This window comes from Astatotilapia calliptera, chromosome 20 (assembly GCF_900246225.1).
Source record: "Astatotilapia calliptera chromosome 20, fAstCal1.2, whole genome shotgun sequence".
NCBI lineage: Eukaryota > Metazoa > Chordata > Actinopteri > Cichliformes > Cichlidae > Astatotilapia > Astatotilapia calliptera.
Genome location: NC_039321.1, coordinates 13530994 through 13543501, shown reverse-complemented (window position 1 = coordinate 13543501; position 12508 = coordinate 13530994). Strand labels below are relative to the sequence as shown.

General features: G+C 42.2%; 1 long non-coding RNA gene across 1 annotated transcript; it reads right to left on the bottom strand.

Moving 5' to 3' along the window:
* Nucleotides 1-228: 228 nt before the first annotated feature.
* On the bottom strand, nt 229-8154 carry LOC113012973 (uncharacterized). Its single transcript, XR_003270782.1, has 2 exons — nt 7574-8154; nt 229-1408 (listed from the first exon to the last, which is right to left on the bottom strand). It is a non-coding gene; the product is annotated as an uncharacterized LOC113012973 (long non-coding RNA).
* Between the last annotated feature and the right edge of the window lie 4354 nt (nt 8155-12508).

Below are 12508 nucleotides of genomic sequence, written 5' to 3'. Positions count from 1 at the left end.
TGAACAGAGTAGATACTAAAGGAACCACAATGAAGAGAAATAAATAAATATAGAAACTAGTGATTGATGCAGATGTGAATGATGGCAGTTAATCAGAGTACATGTTAGACTCTCAGTTTTGACCTTGGTGTCCTTGGAATTCAGCTATGAACAGAGCTCAGAATAAGTCATCCCGTGAGGAATTATCTGATATAGATCTGCTACAGAAATGTTATTCTTCTTCACAAACTTAACACATGCACAAATTATGACATTTTGTTTTATTGTCTTATTCATCTTTTTTTTTTTCCATGTTCTGTTGTTCAGCAAGAAGGACTCCTTAGAGTAGGCATCGGACGACTTCACCAATATTGGTGAAGTCGTCCAGGCTTCACATGGAAGAAATTAAAAATAAATAAAAAGGGTCAACAAGGATCAATCTTTCTTGATGAGTGTTTTCTTTAAGACAGGAGAAAAATCAACATATTTGTTGAATCCAGTGGCTTAAATTCTGTTTGGGTCAGATATACAGCATGCATAGTCTCGAGGTAGCTTTCATGGTCTATACGTTTTCTGACAACACAACCAGAATCATATCAATCAAAGATTTACAGAGACTACAAGGGACTTTTAGGGTACTCAGCTGTTGTGTGTAACTCAAAGGGTTCTTTCCTAAATGTAAACAGGCAATAGATCAGTATGTTTTAACAATTCATTGAAACATTGCCATAAATTCATTTTATTTTTACATTTTTTAAAATTCATCCTAAAAATGTGCTCTGCATTCACATTTTTACTGTAATTCAACCTTTTTTTTTTTATTTGTTGAACTACTGCAGTAAGAGCAGAGTGATTCTGTTTCACTTGGAACATTTTGCAAAGAACCAGAAGTAACATTAGAATAACTGGATATTATTTCCTCACTGTGATTCTGGTTATACAAAAGTTATTTTATTTCAAAGATTACATTCAGATTATCTTTTAATTCACATTTAATTGCTTATAACAAATTTCTAGTTATCTAAAAAGTTTGACACACCTGAAATTTGGTGCAAAAAGTATGTTCCTAACACTTCCTCATTGTTAGTTTGGTTGTTTCCATGAAGAATACTTAAAGCTTGCAAAACTGCATCATTCAGTCTTTCACCCACCAATATAAAATAATGTTTAAAAAAAACCTAAATAGCAGTCACATTTGTACTCAGTTTGTGGCACACACTCACAAATGCTCTCTGGAATATGCGAGTTGTAGCAGGCAGTGTGGGTTGTGCTGGTGACCCGGTGTACTGCTGTTTAAATATGTTGGGAAAGTACTAGTATGCTTGGCCTGTCTCAACTTGCAGCAGTCCCAGTACAGCTGAGTGGTCAGCCAGCTTCATTCTGCGCTGATTGGAGAGATTGACGTTCTTAGCCAGGTAATCCACAGCAGCTGTGGAGAATAGAAGACAGGATGGAGAGTTAATGAAGATTTGTTAGAATCCTTGCCGCTTGCAATTGATAAAATGGTAAATGGACTGAAAGTCACTAAGGCAAAAACTAATTAATACAAATACAAAGGAATAAGAACAAAACGGTTTACAAAAGGATTACAATGTGAGACAACCCAACCAGACAACCTGACAATGAACAGAGGGAATCTGACACGCTAAATACACACACAGAGGGGAACACATAACAACAGGGGAAGCAAAACTGAACACGCTGAACACAAGACAAAAGACTAAGATGCAGACCAAAATACATGGCATGATACAGGGATAAGAGGAAGGAACACACAGGGGAACAAGGCAGACTGAGGAGAAAAAGGGAGGTGACACAATGAGAGAAACATGGAAGTAATTAAGAAAGACGAGACACTGAGGGAGAGAGAGAGAGACAGGACGGGCTGGGGAGAACATACATGAATGCACATGACAGACAGGGGAGACAGAATGAAACACAAGGAGGGAAAATGTAAAGGGAAAAGGGAGACAAAACACAAAGGCATTACTGGGACCTGGGAAACATGCAGGGAAAGGCACGTAAACACAGATGACACGACAGACACGAGAGACCAAAACACAAGGGGAACCTAACAGACAAGAAACTAAACATAGTCAATCACCCAGGAACACAGAATAAACTAAAGACTAACTAATGAACCTTAAACCATCATCATAATATATAACAATCACCAGAAGCCAAGAAACTCAAAATGCTGGGTCGGATGACCCAGAACCATGACACTACTTTTACATTATGAGTAAATCATGTTATTTCATGGTTTACTATTTATCCTGCAAACCTAAATGATCAGTTCATTTCCCCTTGTACTCATTCTTGATAGCACCTCCTGACAATGTGTTATGACTAGAATAGAATAGAATAGAATAGAATTCAACTTTATTGTCATTGCACATGCACAGGTACAGGGCAACGAAATGCAGTTTGCATCCATCCAGAAGTGCTTAGTGATATAGATATATTACAATATATATTAGCAATAATATAGATATGTAAGTATATTACAGAAATGGGTCTATTATGTTATAATGTACACGGTATGAAGAATGTTGTGAATATTCTATAACTATAAGTATGTACAGGCTGTAGTGAGTACAAGCTATGTACAGGATATGGACAGGATATAAATATGAAAAACTATACAGAATATGAAATAAATAACTTTACAGGAATCTGAGATATACAGCTATACAGAAATGGGAACTATGCAAGTTGTAAACAGTTGTAGGGTTAAAAATTATCGTATGTACAGAATGATTGTTTACACAGGGCTATACAGTAGTGCAGTTAAGGTAAGTGAGGGTGTGGATAATTTCTACAGAGGCTATATAAAGTGCTAGTGGTTGTGAGTGGTGGTTCACTCCATGTTATTATTGTGTGTTTGAGGGTACAGTTGTCCATTGTGTGTGTGTGTGTGTGTGTGTGTGTGTGTGTGTGTGTGTGTGTGTGTGTGTGTGTGTGTGTGTGTGTGTGTGTGTGTTTTCAGTCCATGAGTTAACGTGGGTCAGATGTCAGGAGGCAGAGTTCAGGAGTCTGACAGCTGTGGGGAAGAAGCTGTTCCGGTACCTGGTGGTCTTAGTCCGGAGGCTCCTGTAGCGCCTCCCAGAGGGCAGGAGGGTGAAGAGTCCATGTGATGGGTGACTGGGGTCTCTGATGATTTTCCCAGCCCTTTTCAGACACCGCTTCCTGTAGATGTCTTTTATGGCAGGAAGTGGTGCTCTGGCGATGCGCTGGGCAGTTTTCACGACCCTCTGTAACGCCTTCCGGTCCGAGGCAGAGCAGTTCCCGTACCAGACTGTTATACAGTTGGTCAGGATGCTCTCGATGGTGCAGCGATAGAAGTTCACCAGGATGTCTGAGGACAGGTGGTTCTTCCTCAGAGTCCTCAAGAAGAAGAGGTGCTGGTGAGCCTTCTTGACCAGCTTGGAGCAGTTGGTCGTCCAGGTGAGATCCTCGGAGATGTGGACTCCCAGGAACTTGAAGCTGCTCACACGCTCCACAGCCGTCCCCTTAATGTGGATGGGTGGATGTGGGTCAGCATTCCTCCTGTAGTCCACGATGAGCTCCTTGGTCTTCTCGGTGTTAAGCAGCAGGTTGTTTGTGTCGCACCACTCAGCCAGACGATCCACCTCCTCCCTGTAGGCGGCCTCATCGTTGTCACTGATGAGGCCAATCACCGTGGTGTCATCTGCAAACTTGATGGTGTTGGAACCATCAGCAGGTCTGCAGTTGTGGGTGAAGAGGGAGTAGAGGAAAGGGCTCATCACACAGCCTTGTGGTACACCGGTGTTCATTGTGATGGTAGATGAGCAGCGGTTATCCAGCTGGACATGTTGGGGGCGGTTGGTCAGGAAGTCCAGTAACCATTTGCAGATGAGGGAACTGATGCCCAGGTCTGTCAGTTTCCTGATGAGTTGTGAGGGGTGGATTGTATTGAATGCTGAACTGAAGTCTATAAACAGCATTCTGGAGTAGGTGTTGTTGTTGTCCAGGTGTGAGAGGACAGAGTGCAGTGCGATGGAGACTGCATCCTCTGTGCTCCTGTTCTGGCGGTATGCGAATTGGTGGGGGTCCAGGGTGGGGGGGAGACAGGATTTGAAGTGTGCTAGGACCAGCTGCTCTAAGCACTTAGTGATGATGGGGGTGAGTGCTACTGGGCGGTAGTCATTGAGGCAAGATGGGTTGGAGTTTTTGGGTATCGGGACGATGGAGGTGGATTTGAAGCAGGCCGGTACCACAGCGTGGGCCAAGGACAGGTTGAATATGTCTGTCAGCACTCCTGCAAGCTCCTCAGAACACGCTCTGAGAACACGCCCGGGGATGCCATCGGGACCTGCAGCCTTGTGGACATTGATCCTGCTCAGCACCGCTCCTACATCGGTGGGGGAGAGAGTCAGAGGTTGGTGGTCTGGCGTCACGTCTGCTTTGGTTGTGGGGTTCCCTCGCTCAAAACGAGCATAAAAGTTGTTGAGCTCGTTGAGGAAGGAGACTAAGAACAACAGTGGCATTTCACTGCACAGGGTACTGCTTTGTCATTTTTCATTGTCCAGGGCTGCACTTCAAGTGAGTGTATTGTTTGATGAGAAAGCCTGAAAAACTGTTAAAAGGGTGTTCTTTCTGGTCTATCTTGGGATTATCTGATCATATGTCTCTCTAATGTTGTAGAGTATTTATCTTTCAGTATAAAGAGAACTGGAGTGTAGGACGAACAGAATTTTTGATTTTAGCTTTTCTTTTTCCACTTTGCTGTTTGTTTATATGTAGGTACCAAAACTGCTTGGTTAAACTCTTAAGCACAAATTAGAAGGCAATCTTGTCCCCTATCATTTCTTCATTTTTTAAATCACCATGATTGTGAAGAGAAATTGTAGAAGGCAAAGGAACTCAGACTCAAGATATCTTATACATGTGCACACATGGACGATCGTCCCTCACCGTCCAATCCATCCTGCACCAGACGAGTGCAGGACAAATGTGAGACAGAGGAAAGACCGCCCAGGGCTTTCAGAGCTTTCTTTATTTATACTTAACCCAAGCTTTCAGGGAAGTAGGAGTGGCAAAAACATTTCCACAAAAGGAGAAAGAGACCGTTAGCTTGCCTGTTAACAAAGGAGGTAGTATGTATGTATAGAAATTCAGACATTCCCATATAATGAGAGAGAGACCGTTAGCCTGCCTGTTAACAAAGGAGGTAGTATGTATGTTACAGCATTCCTCTGCACATCAGTTTTCACTCCCTTTTCCTGTGTGGTAGTTTCAATTCAACAGCTCTTCTTCCTTTAAATGAAGCTACAACTAAGCATAATCACAAAACTCAAAAATCTCTCAACAATGATGATGAGAATTTTTGATCAGCAGAGGAAATTTGGTCTTGTGATGTACCAGTGCGTATATGTATGAGGTAACTGTTTTGATTTGATTGATGTATAAAAAATAAAGTACTTAATTACTCACAAGTAATTTGATATTCAATTCAATTTTATTTATATAGCACCAAATCACAACAAAAGTCGCCTCAAGGCGATTCATGATATACTACTCTGTACATTACTTTCATGTGACTCCATAAATTAGTGTTTCCTAACCTTTTGGAGCCATCGCACATATTTCACAAAAGAAAAATCACATGGCACACCACCAATCAAAATTTTTTCCTCGCACCAGGCTCTGTTTGTCCCCAGTATACCTTTCTTGCTTTCTTCTGGCCACTACTCATGCTAGGGCCTTCATCTGGGTCAGAATTTTTTCCAGGACCCAGGTCAGATTGACTACTTTTTTCAAATCTCACAGCATGACTATTATGCAATTTCTTCTTCTGTTTTACCTGCAGTTGGCAACCTATTTAATTAGAGCAGATAGTTATACTAGTGCTAGTGGAAAAGAATGTAATTGTTCTGCCCGTTTCTCCCGCCGATGGCTTAGAGTACGAATCAGGTGGAACCAGATAATCTTCAACGGAACACCTGATCAACTGTTGGGAAACAGCCATAAATGACCATGGTCACATAATTACTATTTCCATACATAAACACAAATCCCGATACTAATGAGGACACATATGATCTTTTAGTTTTTATGCATGAACATGAAAACTGACAAAACAAGAAAAATTGAAAGAGACTTAGGAGAGAATGCCACAGTGACTTTTAAAAACATGAACACATACAAATGCGCTTGCTCATCACTGCCTTTGTGTGTTGAAGAGGCTCTGGCTGCTGAGCTGGGGTCAACATACACTCACCTTTACATCATTCTGGGTTCTAGCCAGTGTTGGGAAGGTATTCCAAAATGTATTATTCCACTACAGATTACAGAATACATGGCCCAACATGTATTTTGTAATGTATTCCATTAAGTTACTCAATGAGTTAAGTTACTCAATCTGTCTCACAGAAACATGGCTAAAAGACTCAGCCTTCCCGATCCATGGCTGAGTCCATGGCAGAGTGAAACAGTTCAGGGGGTCGGCCCCACAGAAGGTTGTGGAGGCAACACAAATCCAAAAGCCGGCCGTGCGGAAGGCAGCGGCGGCGACACAAATCCGGAGACCGGCAGCGCGGAAGGCAGCGGTGGCCACACTGTTCAGGCGATGGTGATAGTCGGACGGGCTCCTCAGACCCCCCCAGCGGAAGCCGCAGGCGACGGTGATGGCCAGACGGGCTCCTCGGACCCCCCCAGCGAAACTAGGAGGCGGGAGCGGATCTTCGTGCCCCCCCAGCAAAGAATGAAGGCTGAAGCAGCCCCTCGGACCCTCCAGCGAAGGCCAAAGCGGCTCTTCGGACACTCCAGGAAAGACCAAAGGCTGAAGCGGTTTCTTGGACCCCCAGCAAAAGCAGGAGGCTGGAGCGGTTCCTTGGACCCCCCCAGCGAGAACAGTCACAGAACCAGTGTGAGCCAGTGTGAGCTTCTGGCACACACGAAACAAAACCAGCAGGCACGGGGGCCTCTGGCACACACAAAGCAAAACCAGCAGGCATGGGGGCCTCTGGCACACACAAAGCAAAACCAGCAGGCACGGGGGCCTCCAGCAAACATGAGGCAGACTGCTGCGCAGAGCACTGACCCTGCTCAGGCAGCAACAGCCGGGCACAGTCCTCAGCTGGCTCCTTAGCCTCCAGGGGTCCAGAGTCAGCTGAGGCCTGGAGTGAGTAAAAGTCTCAGAACAAGCCAGCTTTTGAGAAACCAGTTTAGTGTTAATATGTTTGTCTCTCTGCTCTGTATGGGAGGTAGAAAAACAGTCCTTAATGCGTTGTATTGCCATAGCTTCCTGTACAGAGGCAGGTGAAAGCGAAGGTTGTACAGGTGACAAAATAGAAGAATGAGTAGATGAAGAGGCAGGTAGCTGAAGAGATAACTGTGCTACTGGTGAGGCTAATGGCTAAACAGGTGACCGGGCTAAGGGTAAAGGTGTAGGCTGGGCTACTGACTGAATGGAAGCCTGAGTGGCTGACTGTAATGATGGTTTTAGCGGAAGTTAAGCTGGTGAAGAGGGGAAATCAGAGTCATTATTCTCCCCTGTCCCAAAACACAGAGCCCCCGAAAAAACAGTCCCAAAGACAGAAGTGGTGTAAAAAATGTCCCTTTGACTCACCACAGCCAGCTGCTTAGATGTCAGCCGTTGTCCGCTGCTGCCAGACGAAGTCTGCTAATTCCCGAGCTTGCACTGCCGCCTGGGCTTTATGTAGATCGGCAATTAGATCTGTGAATCCTCTGGCCTGGTGGAGATGGGGATTTCCCTCGAGGATTGCCTCAATCGCATTCATTCCCACAATCTTCGCTCTTGTATTTGAGGTGTGGGTTATCCATTCCACCAGGCGTAGGACTTGCGCCAGATCACTCTCCCCAGGAAAGTCCGCTGGATCCATGTTTGTGGTCACTCCGTAATGTCACGGCTGGGGCAGCAGTCGTGTGGTGTAGTGAGACAAGGATCCAAAATGCAGGTACTGGCTGAGGTAGGCATGTATTTGTAGTGAAAGCAACGTACAAACCAAGAAATAAGGAACAGGGAGCAACTAAAACCTAGACCTAGACTGGGAAATCTAATAAACAAACCTGAAAACATAAGGACACGGGGAGACACGCAGGGAAAGCACGAAGAAAGGAGAGCGGAGAGACGCAGGGAATACCAAATTACACAGACGGAGCAACAAGGAACACAGGCAGGCACACACTATAAATACACACAAGGTAATGAGGGAATGATACACCAGAGGGGAACACAGCTGAACCTAATGAGACACAACGAGACACAGACCTTCAAAATAGAACAGGAAACTCACAAACTGTTTTACAAACACAAACTCAGGGACATGAACAGAGCACAGGGGGGGGAGAACACAGGTAGGAATAATAGAACACTGAACACCAAAACCAAACCCTAAGAATTAATACAAAATCAGAAGAAACTAGAAAATAATAACAATAAACTCAAAAGGCTGGGTCACCGACCCAGGACCATGACAGTTTTCTTTTTATTGTTTCTCGGTTATTCTGTTTCTTTCACTCCAGGACCGTGTGCACCTAATTTCATTCCACCTCATGTAAACATGTGATGCGAATAACACTAAAGAATCCTTGAATCCTTGAGCGTAACGTATTCTAAATACTTTGGATTACTTAATATATTGTCTTGCTCTTTACAACGACATGAATTATGTGATTTATTACTATTACTGAAGGCTACTAACCATACCAATACCAACTAGATATTTAAATCTTTATATAAAATGCCTAACAGTAATGTGGACATTAGGTAAGGCTGCACTTTTTGCAGTGCTTGTATAGAAAACTATTTCTGTATCAGTAATATGTTTTCTTTTTGTCTGTTAACAATCATGTGAAACTGCACATGATTATTTGCAGCTAGCAGGTTGTTAATGCTATCCATCAAATCTAAAAACACTATGTTAACACATGGAGATCCTGAAGGCTGCTCCAAAAAGGATCGGATTATATTTTAAATATTTGTTAAACTCTCTTCCAAACCCCAGCTCTCTATTGTAAGTTTTGAGTGTTTACTAAAATGAAAATAAAAGCGTTCTAACTTCTCACTTGTCTGTTTTTATTCAGGCAAACATGTATAATATTTTTATTAAGAGAGATTAGGCTTTACCTTTTAAGACTTAAACTTAAGTGTTTCTGTCACGTAGTGATTGTGCTCAACTGTACAAAGCTTATTAGACATTATGAAACACATGATATGTAAAAGCGAATTTTTGAATTATCTTTTTTTTTTTCTTAAAGAAATCTACTACATCATGTGTAATTTTTTAGTTAAAACAGTTAAATTAAGAGGGAATGGCAATAAAAACTCTGGAGCTGTGATGTCATCAAGTACACTGCAGTTCCAACTATAGCATTCTCAGGAAGTCTGGTGACGAGTAGCCTTCATAAATAGTAATAAAATTCACACACCAATAGTACATCGTAGATACTGAAGTTTTGACCATCCCATTTATCTCCGGAATTTCCAAGTAAGAAATGCATACCTGCCCGTGCACTGCTGGCTCTGGGTCCATTGTCTAACTGATGCCACCAACATTAACAGGATGCTTACATTAGAGCCTCCTATTGTGTGTTTTGTTTGAGTTTCTGACAATCAGAATCAGAGAAACTGTATTAATCCCAGATGGAAAAAAAAGGCCATGGGTCAGACTCGAGCCCAGGCAGGCCACTCTCAGCCATGTGCCATAGGATTGCATGCTCTTCCAACTGACCTAAACCTGCACCCAACTGCATTTAATCACCAAAATTGGAGAAGGGATAGAGCTGGGATAGCCTAACATTAGTCAGGAAACAACAGGTGTGTATTCCACTTATTTCAATAAAGTAACTGTATTCTGATTACCACCTATTTAAACGGTAACTGTAACGGAAGACAGTTACTCATATTTTGTATTTTAAATACGTACCGCCTTTAAGCTATAAAGGTTGGACTTTTAACTGTATTTTTATAACTTTTAAAACTTTTTTTTTTTTTTTTTTACCAATAAGGCCCTCGCTCATGGCCATTCACAATACACCAAAGTAATTTAATAACAACATTTTGGGACTTTACACATTACTTCTTACAATCTGAGCTCAAAGAGTCATGCTGACAGATTTCTTTCATTGATTATGGCAGCATTTCTTCACCATGTAGAAAAACTGAGACATAATGTTGAATTTGCTGGGTTTTTTTAATCTTATATTAAGATATGGTAAATGGTCTGTATTTGTATAGCGCTTTACCAATAATAGAACATCCATCCATCCATTCGCTTCCGCTTATCCTTTTCAGGGTCGCGGGAGCCTATCCCAGCTGTCATAGGGCGAAAGGCGGGGTACACCCTGGACAGGTCGCCAGTCTGTCATAAATCACCAATAATAGAACACTGAACACCAAACCCTAAGAATTAATACATATCCAGTCATCCACCCATACATTCACACACTGGTGATGGCAAGCTACATTGTAGCCACAGCCACCCTGGGGCACACTGACAGAGGCGAGGCAGCCGGACACTGGTGCCACCGGGCCCTCTGACCACCACCAGTAGGCAACGGGTGAAGTGTCTTGCCCAAGGACACAACGACTGAGACTGTCCAAGCCAGGGCTCGAACCGGCAGCCTTCGAATTACAAGGCGAACTCCCAACTCTTGAGCCACGATCGCTCCTATCTAATAGATTGAATGCATAGTTATACTTTTTAAACTGACAGAAACTGGAATTTCACCATTCCGTGGACTTACTGTATATCAAGGGCCACATATATCAAGTATGTGGCCCTTGATATAAGATGATTTTAATAGCCATGACATAGATGCAATCTAAATAGGCTGATTGTAGCACAAGTGCAGGAGGAAAAAAAAATTTGTTTATATATTTTTTTTCTCTTTTTATCGAGATTACAGATTACCAAGGAACGTTTGCAATGCAAACAATGACATCATTTTAACTGTGATGTAATACCTGAATTTAGGATAGGAATGTGCTACATTACCACATTATTGAAAAATGTAATTTAGTTACAGTACTGAAACATTTCGGAACATATTACATGTTAACCTCAGAAATGGGAACAGGCTAACCCACCGATCCCTACATTCTGTTTGAAAATCAATCAATCAATCAATCAATCTTTATTTATAAAGCACTTTTCAAACAAAAAATGTAGCACAAAGTGCTTTACATAGTTAAAAGCAGCCCACCCCACCCTCCAACTCACTCCCCGCACTCTCATTAACATAAATGATGTGAATACACACATATCTCCCCCCCCCACACACACACACACACACACGCACACTTAACCCTTCTTTGGCCCTGGGACCATTTTTGGTCCCTTTAGTTTTTCAGTTACAAGCCATTTGCACTGTGTTGAATGGAATATAGCCAAATTCTCTAAAAAAAAGTTTGGCATAATTTCATTTCCAAATTCAAGTCTGACTTCCTTAAATTAGCTTCAGTGGCTAAGCTAACAATACACATCCTCTTAGAGCCCTAGGGACCATTTTTGGCCCATTGACTTCCATTATAAACGCTATTTTTCACTGCAGAATTATTACCGTTAATGTCTTGGTGATTACTTATGTTTCCGTCTCGTTTTGGTCTATGAACCTTAGAGTTGTAATTTTTTATTTGTCCACCGGGTGGCGCCCTTGCTCCACATTTGATCCCTGCTGGAAAACAGCGGGCTGCTTGGACAGACCTGTGGGAAACGAAGCCTCATTTCCGGCGTGCAGCAGCGGCTTCGCCCGATGATCGGGCGGGACCATTTTTTGGTCCCTAGGACCGTTAGAGGGTGCTTTTTTTTTTTTTTTTAGTCAACAGGAAATGACGTATTTGTTGTCACGTGGTATCGGATGTGTGGGCTGGAAAAAGCAGTCCCCGGTGATCGTGCCCCGGTGATCGTCGCGACTTACCCCGGCAACATGCACTTATTTCGGCCTAGAGGAGGAGCATTTGCCGCCTGGAGACCATTTTCTGGTCCTGAAAAAAAAAATAAAAGGCGATCGAAATGAATGTTGGTGCCAATCTTTAGTCCATCTAAAGGCCTAATTATAATAACAATTGAATATTACCTTAAATGTTTTTTTTGGAAAATATTCAAGTTTTATGTTTTTTGGGGCAAAAAAAGCAGTGCGCTCATGTGACGAAACCGGGATATAAAGGGTTAAAATCCGCGAAATGTAATTAAAACTTGACATGAATATTTCAAGGAGAAGTAGGTCTAAAAGACTGGCTAATTTAAAGTGGAATAAAATATTAATATATAAATTTTTTATAGCACTTTTTTGGGCGTGGTCGATTAGGACCGATAGGGTGTGCATTTTATGAAATGCGCTCCTGCAAAAAAAATAAAAGGCGATCGAAATGACTGTTGGTGCCAATCTTTGGTCCACCTAAAGGCCTAATTATAATAACAAACAAATATTACTTCAAATGTTTTTTTTGGAAAATATTTAGTTTTTTGTTTTTTGGGGCTAAAAAAACAGGGCGCTCATGTAATAAAACTGGGATTTAAAGGGTTAAAACAACGAAAAT